Raw genomic sequence first — 17,013 nt, forward strand, 5'->3', positions numbered from 1 at the left:
GGAGCGGGGGCCGTGAACTGAGGTGGCCCGGTGCGGGCGGGCGGGATCCGCCGCTGAGTCAGGGACCCCGCGCCCTCGCCGGCCAGACCGCGTAGGGGGCGGAGTCTTAGGCGCGTGGGCGGGCTAAGGGGCGGGGCCTGCGCCTGACGCGCCTGACGCGCCTGAAGGCCGCAGCGGCCGCAGGCCGGGAGGGGCGGCGGCGGTGGCGGCGGTGGCGGCGGCGGCGGCGGGGGAGGGGCACGGCGTCAGCGCGTCGCCGGCTGGGCCGCGCCGGTGGCCAGGAGGGAGAGACAAGGAGGAGGAGGAGGTGAGTAGGCTCCGGGCTGGGGAGCCGCGCGGGCCGGCGGGGAGGCGGGGAGCGCGGCCCCTCCCCTTCCCTCCCCGACGCCCGCCTCGCGGGGCCGCGCGGCGCGGAGTTCCCAGAGGGGCAGCGGCGGCGGCAGCGGCGGCGGCGGCGGCGGCGGCGGCGACGACGGCGGCGGCGGCGGCGGCGGCGGCGGCGCGGGGAGCTGGGGGTGGGGGGGGGCGGAGCCGAGTGCCGCGCGGGTGGCGCGCTTCCCGAGCGCAGGCGCTGCTCTCCTAGCGCGCCGGCCGCCTCCCGCGCGGAGCCGGGCACACCGGCTGCTGCGTTTCAGTCCTGCAGGCTGGCCATTTTCTGATTTAATTTTTTTGACTTCTGCGCTTCGTGCGTGGCAGCTTCTAGAGGTCCGGCGCGCCGCCGCCTCTTCGTGCGGCAGGCGAGGGCGTGTGGGGGCTCGTTACTCTCGCGCGGGGAGAAGGGAGGCCGGCTTCCCGGGGTTGGCCAGAGTAGGCGGAGGGACCTCCCTGCAGACCATGGGACTGCCAGGCCGGGTCCCTTGCGACACGCGCCTCCACGCTTTCCTGAGGGAAACCTTTGCGTCTGTCCCCGTTATCGCTCTCGCTTTCCTGCCCTTTCCAGCCCCTCTACCTCTCGGTCAGCTGAAGGAAAGACTTCACTCGCCCCTTACCCCATCCCTCCTGGGAGGATTGGGCATATACTTATTTTGATCGTGATCCGGTCTAACTGTTCCGGTGGAAAGGTTTTCTTAATTTAAGTCTTGTAAGTCCAGCCATGTACTCTGCCGCGAAGTTGCAGTACTCAACAATTTAACGTTCAGGCCCGAGGGAGTTTTTTTTTTTTTTTTTCCTCTCTCTCGCTCTCGCAAATACAACTTTTAGAGTCTTCTGAGAACTGTACTGCATTAGATTATCTTTGAGATAATTCTTAAGTTAGCGCCTTGAGGCAGCGTGATGGGAGGTTCAAAGAGAAGGCTTTACACTTTTTCCTCCACCTGTATCACCGTATGAAATGGAAAACGTTGAGTTGACGGTGATTTTCCACAAGAGGTGGGTTTCACAGTGCAGCCCCCGAGTGCTGTGGCTCACCTTGGTTGGTTGGTCTTACCCCTGAAGTTGATTTTAAAGCTCAGTGTAGTGGTCAGGTAAAGGAGCTGCTTTAGAAGTTCAGAATAATTCAGTAGAGCCATTTTATTGCATTCTGTTAACCTGTTTAACCTTAAGCTAAAGCATGGCAGGAGTTTCATGTAGAAACCCACATACCCACCAAGTGCTATATTGAATTTTAACTAGTGCATCCCAGGTCTGATAGGAGTAGATTCTCCTTAGCTCTCACTTTCTTACATATTTTCCTTAGGATCTGGTATTTAATGAAACAGTTTTAGTATTGAGAGTTGGAGGAGTACCTTTTGAGTCATGCAACTTTCTTTGACAAACTTGTAAACTGAATAGGTAAAATCTGAACCATGATACTGAGATAAAAATAGGAAACTGAATTTTTAGCATTATCAGTTTGAGAAGTTAAGATGGCTTCTTTACTCCTGTTTTGAAACCCTTTTGACATTTTAATATTACATACCACAGAAGTACAGAAATTTCTTTTTGTAAGGGACTTTCACAGTTAAATCCAACTCCATTATTTTACAGGGAGAAATCAATCAAAGAAAGTTTCTTGAAGATATTTAACAGGAGTTGAATAGGACTAGTTGACTTAATTAACTGTACACTTAAGTATATAATTCATACCTCCCCAATGAATATTCTGTACCGAAATTTGTTATTTTTAAAAAAGCCTAGTAATTATTAAATTTTCTTTTTGCTTTTTCTTGTCTTGAGTATATGCCTTAGTTTGTGATTTGGGCCCATTAGATACAAATGATACAAAGTATTTATTAGGACATGTTACATTCTATCAGTTGAAAGCAGTACTTTACAGTTTGTTTGAAATTAGTAATTATTTTCACTTCAAGAATGTTCATATTCTTGATTCAGAGAGTCTGTTTCGATTCCAGGAGATTGGCATTTCATAAGTCTATATATTTAAGACTGTGGTGTATATAACCATGATATTAAGGAGGAAGAAAGGTGCTATACACATGTAGTAACTGAATTCCAGTATCCCCAGCCAGCATCACTTTTCTTAGTGGGCCTCAAATGCAGAAGTCCTGAAGTTCTTGCTGGGGTGGGATGAATTCTTTGCATCTTACACACCACAGTGTTTAGGCATTTAGTAAATACTTTTTGGCTTCTGTGCACTTTGCCTGGTGGGGGCTTCGTGAAAGACCATGTTTTTTTTTGTTTTTGTTTTTTTTTTTAAAGACCCCGTCTTATTCTGTGTATGCCTAGTGTCAGTTCTGTCTGTGGCTGACCAGTGTCAAGCGTAGTGGAAACTCTCTAAATGCTTGTGGTCATGTTGGGCTTAATCAAACTTAAGGTAGCTGAGTGGCTGGAAGTCATGAATCATGATTTTGTAAACTTGAAATAATTCATTTCTGTTTATGTGTTGAATCAGATACTCTATTAGGCCTAATTCCAATCTCGAAAGAGGTAGCAGGTAACAAATGTTTTAGAAAAATTGGGGGAACAAACTTAACATTGAGAATTTTACTCTTTAACATATGTTACTCTCTGTGAAATTGGGAAAAGGACCGTTATTTAAATTTTTTGATAGAACGCCTCAGTAGAGCTAAAGTAATATGAATTTTCCAGTGAAATTTTCCACTAGAGCAAAGTTTGACCACCATCGAGTGACCCTCTAATTGTTACTGTAAGCCGCATTTTAAAGTTTTGGTTTCACTTTATAAGGACACATTTTTCAGCATATAGACCTTTGTAAGGGTCGTGACTTTTGGACACCAGACTACCTTGGCAAGCTGTCCTGAAATGATATTTTAAACAATTTTAGGCTCTATTTGATAGGGCATTCTGGTGGTATGGTAAAACAAAACAAAACAACCCCCAAACCCACTGTATTTTCTTTTTCTCTTAGGCTTATCTCCTCTTTCTTTAATAGATCAGAATAGTGTGTTTTGTTTATTTAAAAAAAAAATTAACTGAGGAAAATTTTCAAGCATTTCTTTTGGAAAGTACCACCCCTCCACCCTTTGAATAGCTTTGGAAAATAATGTTTGAACAAATGCAGGGCCAATTCCTTAGAGTGATTCCTATTTGAATATGTAGAGTTGTATAAATAATAGCCTCCACAGGGACAACATCTTTGGACTACATGCATTTTTTTCTACGACTCTATAGCTGAAAACAATTGTACAGTACAGTAGGGTGGTATTTATAGGAAGCAGATCATTTCACAAGTATCATTTCTGGCTCTTTTGCTAGTCCCAGTCTACGTGTCCTACCCACTACCAGTTCTATCCCTTTGACCCAGTTTTTGAATTGATTTTTAAGGCTGAAAACATTTTAAGACCTCCATCCCCTTCTGGAGGTGGGATCTGGAATTATTCTGGTGCCCTGAGCATTCATTGCTCACAGAAGTATGGTATCTCACCATACCATTGGCATGTATGCAGTTTGACTATGAGATTCTCATTTTTAAAGATAGTTTACTCATCAAGAGTTTTGAAATATATAGCATAAACATTTTAATGAGGGGTGTGTGTGAGGTATCTAGAATATTTTGATATAGGTTTAGATGGAATTAGGATATAAATTCATTAATCAGTAAGAATTAGAGTATCTGATCCTTTCCCCCCCACACTTTAAGGTCATACTTAAGTCATTTAAACAGATGACTGTTTTGTTTTTGAGTATTTATTTATAAAAGTAACCAGAGAAGCAGTTCCACAGCCTTTCTTTAGTAAGTGTTAAATAGTCCATAGAGTTGATATGTTTTCCTGCGTTGTTTCTTTTTGTATTCCAGATCCCTTGTGGACCCGAAACCTTGTCTTAAGCCTGCTTATGAACTCCAACCACTTGGTCATCTGACTCTCTCTGTCGTCCCCTCTGCCTGTTAGGGAGTTGGGACCTGTTCTTGTCCACAGGTGGATGGTTGTGGCTCTGTTTCAACGGAGGCAGAACTTGCAGAGCCAAGATACTATGATACTGCCTCCGGGACTTGCACTTACTGGATTAACCCTTTACATACTGAGGATAGGCTATCTGAGAGCTGGGCTCTTCCGCTGTTATGATTTGAGCCCATTTTGAGGCTCCACTTTTCATTTGCATCAGGCTCTAGAACATCCTAGACTTCATCCAGTCATTACCTAGATCCCTTTCCTGATGACTACGTAGCTGTTGGATTCTTTGCCTTCTTAGCTGAGTCATGTAATGGGTGATTTTTGTCCCCCATTTTCAGTGGTAGCTAATTATTTTCAAGTGTTTGATTTTCTACCCAGGTCTTCTCTCAGTTTTGAGCTTTCATTTGACCAAGTGGCTGTTGTACTTTCCCATAGCACACTTGTTCATTATTTGCCTTTCCTTCTAGACTATGTGTACCCTGAGTGTTGACACCGAATCTGTGCTGTTCTGGGTGGTGTCCTCGGCACTCAGTACAGTGCCTGGCACATAACAGGTGGTAAATAAATATTAATTAATACAAAATTCATCCTAACAGTGAGTCTGTTATCAGTATGGGAAATCAGTGTTCATTTGGAAATTTAGATTTCATATAAGAAGTTTAGACATTTCATCACCATCATTAATACTACGGTCTGTGTACTGTAAGTTATAAGCAAGTCCATGTGAAAAATAGCTTCGTCAGTCATCTGGGAGGGCATTTATTTCAGAAGAAAAGGTATAATTTTCACCATGTATTTTTAGGTATTGCACATTTCAGTTTTTCTTGAGTTTGATTAACATGAATATAATAATATTTCTTACACATTGAAGTTTTATGGCACTATAAAGAAGTGAATTTAATTGCCCTCTTTTTGTTCATTAGTAATTATATACTAAAGAGTAAATTCTCATTAAAAGGCCCTTAAATGCCTGCTCATAAAAAAGAGACCTCTTTGATTTTGTTGTCCATACAATCCTAGTTACTGTTTTGAGGGAAGTCATCAAACTCTTTAGTAGTCTAAACCTTTAATTTGGTTTCAGAACAGTAGTCAGTCATGTATTGAATACCCGAATTACCATGTCTTTAACAAGTAATGCAAACACTCTGTATTAACAAGGTAATGACCATAACTTTTCTTGTAGAATTTCTTGTGCTAATTTTTTAAAGAGGAGTTATTGAACTAAATTTCCTGTGAAGGCCAAAATCTTACACTTTTAATGATAGTGGAGTAGATGTGTCTGTGTAGAGAGGAGGGGATGGTATTTTTTGTAGTGGTATTTTTAAGTGGACAGTTTACTATTTATGTTGAGGTAACATTTTACAACTCTAAAAGGAAAACTTCAATTATCTGAATGAAATGAGGTACATGAAGTTAATTCAGATAAATGGGGGACTCCTTAGTGTAAATGATGCATGTCAAGAGACATGACCTCAATCTTGATTTTTTTTTTCTATATATCTGTCAGCTGCTTTTACATTACTAGATTGTGATTCTTTTTCTGTGATGGGAGGAAGTAAAATTTGCTCTGTAGTTTTTTTGTTTTTTTCCTTTGCCACAAAGGGAATCCAGAATGTGGTATTCTGTGACAAGTATTCTGTGCTCATCTCTCTCCTGTGCTGCCCTGCCCTTTTAGGTGGTATACCACAGCCTTCCATTTTGTCACCTTCTTGTCAAATGTCAGATGTGTGTGTGGATTCCTTGAGAATACAATTTGTTTGAAATTAAAGCCACACTCCTCTGTCCAATCACAAGATGTTTATACTTCCTAAAAGTTGAGTTACCTCAAGTTAAGATGAATTGACCTGGGTAAACCTTGATGCCTTCCCTGTCCCCTTAGGGTTTAGTATTAAGCAGTATCTTATGATGTAGGACCTTAAAATAGCAACAAGCACTGGGGCATAACCCCTGGCTTTTATGGATCCTTACTTGAAATGAAAATGTTGGTGATTGATTAGAGTTTAGGAAAGCTTTAGGAAACTGATTTCTTTTGTCACTAACTACATTTTCAGCATTCCTGGGCTCCTGGTATGTGAAAGCTGTTGTGTAAAGAGTGGTCTGTGTAGCTGTGAGGACATTTTCTTCTGGGCATTGTTTTGTTTTTAAACAGTGGTAGGGTTGGGCGCCTGGGTGGCTCAGTTGGTTAAGCAACCGCCTTCAGCTCAGGTCATGATCCCGGGGTCCTGGGAACGAGTTCCACATCGGGCTCCCGCTGCTCTGCGGGGAGCCTGCTGCTCCCTCTGCCTCTGCCTGCCACTTCCTGTGCTTGTGCGTGCGCTCGCTCTCTGTCAAATAAATAAATAAAGTCTTTAAAAAAAATAAACAGAGGTAGGGTAATCTCAGCTATAGAGATGTGTGCTGACACTTACGTAAAGTGAATTTTTCTTCTTTTTTTCCCCACGTTACCTGTTGATGTTTTACCTAAAGCACCTGAGAATGTGTCTCTTCACATTTTCAGCATGTATCATCTTCCTTTTTGTCTCGTGGTCTTTGAGATACAAGATGATTCATATCTTGATTGCCTTGGGTAAAGTGGATATGATATGATATCAGCAAGCTTTGTATCCAGGCCTTGTGAGCAATTCCTAGGTCATTGCCTGAGACCTTCTTAAAGACATACAGGCAGTGTGATTGAAGAGTTTAGGCTTCAGGGTCAGTCCAAACTGATTTGGACCCTGTCCCATTTATGAACAGCATGCCTTTGGGGGGAAGTTAGTTACTGTTCTGGGTTTCAGTTTCCTTAGGATAATCTTAGCTGGATTGATTTGTTGTCCTATGCAGATAAGTGTTTAGTAAGTTAGTGAACTATCTACCTAGATCATGGGCTATTTTAAAAGAAAGTAGGTTTGGGGGCGCTTGGGTGGCTCAGTTGGTTAAGCAACTGCCTTCGGCTCAGGTCATGATCCTGGAGTGCCAGGATCGAGTCCCGCATCAGGCTCCCTGCTCAGCAGGGAGTGTGCTTCTCCCTCTGATCCTCCCCCCTCTCATGTGCTCGCTCTCTCTCTCATTCTCTCTCTCAAATAAATAAAATCTTAAAAAAAAGTAGGTTTTGTTCTATTTGAAGACAGAGATAATCAAATTAGTAAAAAATTTTACAAATAGAGGTCTTGCTCATTTGAGTTTAAAACTATGTAAGACTTGGAACCATTGAATTTTTTATATACACAGGGTATACTCATATGTGACAGAGGCAAAATATGTAGCATACTTGTTGGATTAAGACACTTGGATGATCAAGCACTTGGATAACCTTGGGCAGGGAGCTTGCCCTTAGTGACTCAGTTTTCTTCTGTAAAATAGATAATAAAAGTGTCAAGAATAATAAAGGGTGAAAAAGGATAGTAGGTTGTTGTAAAGACTTAAGAGATGAAGTATACAAAATACTTAGTAATGCCTGAATCGATAAATACTGATAGTTGTTACTGTGACCTCAGACAAATGACTTCCCCTCTCTCTACCTCAGGTGTCCTCCTTGGTAGCATGAATATTATCAGAGAACTAATAGAGTTGTTATGAGGATTTAATGAGATAATACATGTAAGTGCTCATTATGTGTTAATTGGTATTGTTACATTATTAATGCAGTTTCAGAATGAATTGGACCAATTTTGAGTTAAAATGAAAGAATTTGTACAGATATTTAATATAATTCTTTTTTTTAAAGAATATAATTCTTAATGTTGGGGGATATTTATTAAGGATTTGGAGATGGCAACTTATCATTTATAGCTTTGAGTGTTTCCTTAAGACAGCAGTTCTCAAATTATGATGTGCAGACCCATGGGGTAACAAGAGCCTTTAAGGGAATCCATGAGGTTAAAACTATTTTCATAGTAATACTTTTTGCTGTTTCCACTGCTTTGATGTTTGCCTTGCTGATACTAAAGCAATGGTGGGTAAAACTGTGGACATCTTAGTACGTATTAAATGGCAAGGGCATCACACTTTATTAGTAATCATTGTATTCTTTACTACCTTTGTTTTCCAGTAAAAAACAAAAGAGGGGCGCCTGGGTGGCTCAATCTTTAAGCGCCTGCCTTTGGTTCAGGTCATGATCCCAGGGTCCTGGGATCAAGCCCCACATTGGACTCCCTGCTCAGCGGGAAGCCTCCTTCTCCCTCTCCCACTCCCCCTGCTTGTGTTCCCCCTCTTGCTGTGTCAATCTCTGTCAAATAAATAAATAAAATCTTTAAAAACAAACAAAGCAGGAAAGCCAGTTTCACTGAAGAATGTCATTGACGAAGCAGTAAAAATAATTTTAGTAAATCTTGATCCTTGAATATACTTCAATATTCTTTGTGATGAAGTAGGAAGTATGCAAAAAACATTTCTGCTGTATATCCAGAGTACATTGGTTGACTCAAGGAAAACCCTTCTGTGATTTTTTGAGTTGCAAGCTGAATTAGTCATATTTTGCATGAAACATCATTTTTACTTACAATAATGACTACCAAACTATGATCGTTTAGACCTAGATATTTGGCAGTAGTTTTCTTGAAAATGAACAAAGTGAGCCTGTCACTTCGGGGAAAACAACTGATAATATTTGTTGCCAATGATAAAATTTGAGCTTTCAAGTGAAAATTAAAATTTTGGAAAACTTGTGTCACCTGCTGTGCCCTTGACAGCTTCCCAATACTTAAAGATTTTTCTTTTGAGATGGGTGGTGATATTAATGAGTGTGAGTTTTTGCTATGGTATTAATTAATTATGTCAAAATTTGGAATATAAACGTAATGCAAGAAACTGATATTTTCAAAGTGATCAATGTTACAAAATTATGGATAAAAGGCCCTTATAAAAAAAGCAAGTAACATAATACAAAGAGTTCATGTGATAATAGGTTCCATATAATAGATAACCATTGTCAAGTTTTAGTGTAGTATCAAAGAAGAATGTTCACAATTATCTGAAAAGGCAATTAATATTAAGATATGATTCCTTTTTTCTATTACAGTCAAAATAATATACCACAACAGATTGAATAAAGAAGCCGATACAAGAATTCATCTATTATTAAATTAGACATGCAAGAAATTTTTTTTAGGAAAGTACTTTTTCATAAAACGTTATTTATCATATTAAACATGTCATAAAATTTTAAAATGAATTAATGTTTACACTTTCTCATTTAATTTCTAATACGGTAAATATTGATAATTATAACTCACATTAACAAAAACCCTCGAGAGTTCTCAATATTCGAGGACACAAAGGAGTCCTGATACTAAAAAGTGTGAACTCTCCCCTTAAGGGAAGGAGACTAGAGTCGTCAAATGAGCAATGTTCTAAAGTTTTTAGTCTTTTGAGTATTCCTTTGGAATATGGACTACATACCTCTACTTTTTTTTACCTGGTAGTTAAGTGTATGTTACTGGACTCTGTGTCATTCCCCAAGTAGGAACAGGGTTCCTGTATGTATTGTTGAAGAAGATTTTCATTTTTATTTAAGATTGATACTACATATATGGTTGCTACTCAGAATTGAGATTTGGCTAATGGTCATTTCAGTCAATCTCTTCATTTTTGATACTACTCATTTGTTTGTGTTAGAGCTATTCACGCAGTTTTCAGAGTTGTTCATCATTGCATTCTATTTCAGGGTTGTAGTGAAAATCACTTTGCTGAAAATAAATTGCCATTTTCTCTGAAGTCTTTACGTAAGGCTAATCTGTTCTACTATAAAGTCTTCCTGACATTTTGTAGCTATTTTTTAGTACAGTCAGTCTACAATTTATGAATGTGTGAGTTGTTTGCAACAATACAATATGAATTACAGATGGGTTCTGTAGTGCCATTAATAGTATGGGCATAGCCTCATTGTGGACTATTGACATGTTTCTTTGGGGAATTATGTTCTCAGTGCTGGAAATCTAGCCGAATACATTTCTCCACTGTAGTCAGTGGCAAGAAACCCTCCTTTTCCCCTTACAATAGACCTGGGGTTGTTAAAGCTTTGATAGAAGCAAGACAGACATTCTGAGGCACTGCTCAAGAAACACAGGTATTTTGAGCACTCCAAGTGGGTAAAGGGTGATGGATAGTACTCTCAGATGAAGCAGGTATAGAAACTTTGGGCCAACTAGGCAATGATGAAGGGAAAAAGGGGAAGGGATCTTGTGAATGCTGCTTGGGGTGGATATAGTCCCTTTTGGGGCAGTTGCTAACAAATAAGAGATGCCTTAACATGGGTATTTCTAGGATGGGAAATCCATCTATGTAGAGGTTTATCTTGTGCTCTTATGTTTGGTTATTGTATGAACTGAGCTCAAGAAACAGAATGATGGGCTAGTTGGGAAGGTTAAACTCATGGGTTTGTAGGCCAGAGGTTTGAATGTAAAAGGAAATCAGTGAACTCCAGGAGGAGTTCATGATCAGGAGGAGTAGTGGAGGTTGAGAGAATGTTGGAATATGCAGACTGTCCACAGGGCCCGAACAAATTCACGTTACAGTGTGCTTGTTAGAGCAGGGGTAGAACTAGCTATCAGCCAGCACAGATCAGTCAATGACTGCTGTGACTCAGTCTATTACCCTAGGATCTCTAGTGGGAAATAAAGAATTTTAAGACTGGTATTAGTACAGGAAGCCTGTTATGGAGAATGGTTAACATAAAGCAGAAATCCAGAACCAGGAGAACTTAGGGATACAGAAGAGGCCACCGTTGGAGAGGTATTTGATTTGAAACTGAGCTTCTTGTCTTCTTCTGCCCAAGGGCAACATTGACTCCTTGGATTGAGGCAAGGCTGAGCCAAAGTGGAAAGCAAAGTAACTATAGCTGTCTACACTGAAATGACAGGCCTACCCAGAAATATTTGTTAAACAAATGTATGAAAGTAAGGCAAGGGAACAACTGGGTCATTGCACCTCAGGTTCTTAATGCAACAGACACTAGGTGTCCTGTTAACCTACCTACTTGATATCCTCTAGGTCAGGGGTTGGCAAACTTTTTTTTTTTTTTTAAAGCACCAGAGAGTAAAAATATTCTTTTTTATGGGTCATATAGTCAATGTTGCACCTACTTAAGTCTGCCATTATAGCATGAAAGCAGACATAGAGAAATCCATAAATGAGTGAGTAGCTATGGTTCCAGTAAAATTTATGGAGACTGAAATTTGAATTTCATGTAATTTCACATGTCACAAAGTATTAATCTTTTTTAAAAAAACTTTTTTCAACCATTTAAAAATATAAAATCTGTTCTTAGATCATGGCTGTACAAGAATAGGCAGTGGGCTGAATTTTGGCTCATGGGCTCTAGTTTGCTGACCCCGGTTTTAGTCAAATAAATCACTGTCAGTCATAATGCTGAAAGCTTAGCATTACTGAAATAGATATTCTCTAGGACAATGCTGTTGGTGACACTGTCTTGTTTTATAGGTGACACTGATGATAAAAATCCGTTCAAGAATTTAGATGTGACATCTGCATCAGGTTCAAATCTCTCAGCTATAAGACAAACTGGATACTTCGTAAAGATTTTCATCTGTTATGCACAGAGCCAAAATCCGTTACTGAAATTGTCTGGGTGAGCTGCCTGCTGGGTCCAGTGATGCACTAGTAGACAAAGAAGTTGAAAGAGAAGGATGGCATATTCTTTGGATGACTGGCAGATTGTGACACCAAAATGGCATCAAGCCCTACTATGATTCCAAGGACTTCATGATTAAATAAAAATTGATTTTTTTTTTCTTTCTGGGAGGGGGTAGTTGAAGTAAATTTGATCTTTACTTGGGGAATGTGTAATGTATTATCATTTCATAATGATACATGGTAATTGCTTTGGTAATCAAACTTTATAAAGGTTTTGTCTGTTTATGAAACTTACGTAGTTACCACCTTTTAGTATTGGATTCTCTTTAAGGGAACTACAGTAAAGAAAAACATGTTTAAACTAAAAAAATTAACCTAAAAACGTTAATTTAAAGACTTACCATTTTTACGAGAAAGTTTTTACTTTGGGGGATTTTTGAAATTTTGCTCCCCCGCAGCATATATAAAATATGTTTCTGGGGCGCCTGGGTGGCTCAATTGGTTAAGCGTCTGACTCTTGATTTCAGCTCAGGGCATGATCTCAAGGTTAGGAGATTGAGCCCTGTGTCGGGCTCACATTACGCTTGAAGCCTGCTTAAGATTCTCTCTCTCCTACTCACTCTCTTCCTCTCAAAAAAAAAAAAAAAGTTTCTATTTGCAAAAAGGCACTGTACACAGAATTTTCTAAGATAACATCCTTTTGAGTAGGCTCTTGAACTCAACAGTAGAAAATCACACTATACAACTAGGTACATAGAACAGTTGAATTAAAAAATTAGTATCTTTAGACCTGTTAACTAAATTCACTTAAAATGATTTAGTGAACAGGTGTGAATTGAAAATAAACCTGTATTTTCTAGCACCATTGAATCACAAGAAAACTGGAACATTGAAGTATTCTCTGGACCAAATCAATATTTTATTTGGTTAGAGCCCCTGCTTTTGGTATATATCATTTATTCCAGTTGTAGAGGATTTGAAAGCAGTTCTGGGAAATGAAGTGGGTGGATTCTCAATGTTGAATCCCATTTTTTTTTTTTTCCAGTGAATCTTCAACATTTTTTAATCTTAGCTTTCAACAAAAACTCTGGCATCCCAGGATATAAAACATAGATTACATTTTATGTAGTTCATGCAGCTCATCTACAAACAGAAAAAGATTCCCTCATGATTTACCTTGAAAGCTGTTCAGGGCATATACTATTCAGGGCATATACTCTTTTATTCAAGGCATATACTATTCAATTTGTCAGTGTTCCTCTGCCATTGCTGTCAGGGCGCAATGCAACTAACCTAGCCATCCTGCTAGGAAAAAGATCTGTGGGTTGCTGCATAGTGGAAGTTACACACATCTAATTTACAAGTCAGATTAGAGATCAGAATCATACGATAGCTTTATGTGGAATTGATTTCATTTCATGGTTTTTAAGCTATGTTTTTCATTGAAAGCAGTGTCTGTAACTGAAAGGTGTGGTGTAGCATTTGAATGCCTTAAACTCTTGAATCTGGAATGAAAGGAATATGCTTATAGATGTTCAGATCCTAGAACTCAGGGATTTTGAAATAAAATGTTCTTGTCATTCATTTATTGTGCCATAATTAAACTGCCCTGTGGATTTTATTTGGGTTAATATGATTAATATTTGGAAAACTTTGCCATTTTCAAATGTGAGGCACTTTAGGAAAGACAGGTGTGTATGTGTGTGTTTGTGTTTAAATAAATCAGCAAACAGCTTTTTACCTTATGAGTAAGATTATATTTAATAAAAATTATGTGGGTTTAACATTGATAACCTATTCCTGTTAGGAATTCCACTGTGGTCTTCTGGAAACCTATCGGGGGAGGGAAAAATAAAAGAACACTTTATAAATAGCAATTTTGTTTTCCTGAATCAAACTTTTTTCAAAATATATGGAAGAATGCCTAACTATAGCTTGATAGGTTGCTGTTAACTCTTTCATTCATCTGTTCTTACTGAAATCGAGAAGACATGTCATAAAAGTATAAAAAAAAATAGTTCATTGCAGAAAGGGTAGTGCTATTGGAATTTGAGAATATAGGGGCAAAAAAAAATCTGTGTTTATCTTTTAGATTGAGTCAGTAATTCATTTGAGTGTAATCAGGAGAAGAAAATCCAGGTGTTTAAAACTAGCTTTGTATCAGTGGTTAAAAGGATGTTTAGTTTTATTCTCCCCCAATACCCATGTGATAAGTTCTCATGAATTGATTTCTGAGGTAACAAAACATTGGGATTTAGAGGGTTTTGAGAATTCATCAATTACATTATTTTGTCTCCTGGTTGTTTTCCATAGGACCTGTTTGTTTATGATATTTACAGGACATGAGGAAGACTGTGATTCTGGCTTTCATAGACTTCAAAAAAGACTTTGAAGAAAGATTAATGCCAAGTTAGGATGTAGTAGGCATACATTACTATATTAATTTCAGTAGAGCAGTGACTGTTTAGGTGGATCCTTCCCCTGTTGCCTTGGACCCTAACTTCATGATCCACTGGCTAAAGCTGCTTTTCATTAAGGCAAGTCTCCGTTTTATGAATGGAGAAAGGCTATTCTAGACATTGGGAAACTAGTGGAATGTAAAGGGAGAATGAGATCGTAAATATGATTGTGACAAGATCATAGATGAGCACTCTGTTTTTGGATTGACAAGGGTACTAGAGGAAGGGTATCAGTAGAATAGAGTGGTTTATTATGTGCTATTTATTGAAAGCCTCCCATTTAGTAGGTCTTGACTAAGATACTTTGCATCAGTTTTAATTCTTTCCACGACCTTGGAAGCAAGTGCAATTATCCCAGTTTCCTGATGAGGAAAGGTACTAAGGGGTATACCCAAGGTCTTAGAAGTAAAGGTAGAGTCCCACATTATGTCTCATATTGTATAGAGGCCTTTTCTCTCTAGTCATTGTCTGATAAATGAAATAAGTATTCAAAAAAAAATTGAAAAAAAAAGTAATCTGAAAGGCCAGCATATAGTATGGGAAGATTTTAGGATTAATGGCTTTTAACATAAGGTGTTGTAGACAGGTGTTGGAGCCTCCTTGGAAAGCAGTGAGACAGTACATTTGCAAATACTGTATCTGGACTCTAGAACTCCTTCAACTAATGGGTTACCTTTGATACTAGTTAATAGAGTATTGTATAGCTGTGTTTTCAAGTGTAAGTGATACCATGATACAAAATCTATATATGAAAGGCCGGTGATAATAAGTTGCCGCAGTAACTTACATATATTATAAGCTAGATTGGATTAACTTCATATAGAATGTGTACAAAAGTGCTTGAAAGAGGGTTGGTTTAAGCAGTCTGATACAGTTTAGGGTGACTACAAAACAATTTGGGGTGTGGGAAAAACAGTAGAAAAGAGTCATGAAGCCCATTAAAATGAGCACCATAGGTGCTTATAGGCTTTACAAGTAGACCTAGACAGCCCATAACCAAACATGATTTCCTTGGAAAGGACACATTCAATCACTTGGTTAGGAACAGTGCCTTAGCAGCAGTATTTTTAAATGTAAAAGACAACTGTGGTAGGGTGTTGGAGTCAAATGATCCAACTGTTTTTTCAGGTATAGGGTGAAATGATAAGGAATCTTTGCCTTTGTCATTCATTGGTAATTTAGGAGGAGTGAAGTTAAAAAAAAAACAAAAAAACACAGCCAGGGTGGCAGCATGGTCAGATAGCTTAAATATGAGTACTTTTAACATCTTCATGAAGAATGTGGTATTGAAGACAGGAAAAAATGGTTGAAATTATTGAACTCTCAAAATGTTAGAATGCAAAATAATTATTTTAATTGCTTGAAAATACAGGGGAAAAAGTAAGAAACAAATCCCACAAAGGGTAAGAATTAAGGAGGGCTATTCAAGAGTGAAGTGGTTGTTATGATATTCCTAGATAGAGTTTTTACTTTAAAAAAGGAGAAAAATTGGCACGAGAGATCAGGAAAAGTGATTTAGAAATAGGTGTTACTGAATTAGGGAAGTAAGCTCCTCAAAGATTCTTAGTAGGCAGAGAAAATATTGGATAAGTGGGGAAAGTGATCTTTAACATGAAGTTGCATTCATATTTTATAGTAGTCAAAGTGATCATCTGTTTTAGGTTATGACCTCCCAAGAAAAGACATGCTGATTACTCTCATTCTCTGAAAGCTTATGGATGTTTCTATAGGCTAAAATTAGATATACCTTGTGACAGTGGGTAAACACTTTGGACTTGGACTTGGGTTTTAGAATCTGATTTAGGCTGTAAGTTTGTTATGTTTAATACCAATACATTTTCAACATTCACTAAGAGATTATATTTTACATTAGCTGGCTATCCTTGGCATTGTCCAGAAGTAAGATATCAGATGTGATTTAAATCAACTTTATTGGGTATAATTTGTATACAAAAATATACTCATTTTTAAGTGTATAGTTAATGAATTTTGACATGTGTATCTGCTCATATAACTACCCCCTGATTCAAGATATAGAACATTTTAAATCCCCCAAAACTGCCCTTATGCTTCTTTCAGTCAGTCCTTCCCTCTCCTCCCTGAAGAACTAGTGTTCTGATTTCTATTTTCCTTAGATTAGGTTACTTGTTCTTGAAATTTACATGGAATCATAGAGTATATACTGTTTTGTGTCTGGCTTCTTTTCTTCAACATAGTAGTTTGGAGATTTATCCGTATGTTATGTGTATTAGTGGTTCATTCTGTTTTGCTGCTGAATAATGTTCTGTTTTACCACAATTTGTTTATCCATTGTTTTGTTAATAGACATTTGATTTTTTTTTTACTTGTTTTTGGCTATTGTGAGTAAAGCTGCTATAAACAGGATTCTTCTATGAGTCTTTTGGTGGACAATATGTTTTAATTTCTTTTGGTTAAATACCTAAGAGTGGAATTGTGTCATAGGACTGGTTTATGTTTTAACTTTAGAAGTATATATATAATTTTATATGTGTAACTTTTCTAAACTCAGACCATTCTCAGCATGCATTTTTAGTTCATATCTGTAAATCTCTATACTTTGTATTATTTATGGATACTGGTTTGTACTAAATGGTTTCTGTAACCAGAGAGCTTTTGGGAGTACTCTTCATGTAATAATTGAAATCTAGTAAATAGTTTTATGATATATTTAT

At 38.5% G+C, this 17,013-nt stretch overlaps 1 protein-coding gene across 12 annotated transcripts in view; it reads left to right on the plus strand.

Moving 5' to 3' along the window:
• Positions 1-230: 230 nt before the first annotated feature.
• Positions 231-17,013, plus strand: part of QTMAN (queuosine-tRNA mannosyltransferase) — a 449,054-nt gene continuing 432,271 nt past the window's right edge. For 7 of the 12 annotated variants that reach the window (XM_088021722.1, XM_088021716.1, XM_088021727.1 and 4 more), the window contains exon 1: positions 231-307. The gene's annotated coding sequence lies outside the window, so the exon portion shown is untranslated. Of the gene's footprint in view, positions 308-1,160; positions 1,369-5,278; positions 7,869-11,708; positions 11,857-17,013 lie in introns of those variants that run through there. The other 5 variants (XM_088021721.1, XM_088021717.1, XM_088021719.1 and 2 more) reach the window with 4 other exon arrangements.

The sequence above is a fragment of the Eumetopias jubatus genome, unplaced genomic scaffold (assembly GCF_037043125.1).
Source record: "Eumetopias jubatus isolate StellerSeaLion01/CBP00866 unplaced genomic scaffold, mEumJub1_p1.0 scaffold_3, whole genome shotgun sequence".
Taxonomy (NCBI): Eukaryota; Metazoa; Chordata; class Mammalia; order Carnivora; family Otariidae; genus Eumetopias; species Eumetopias jubatus.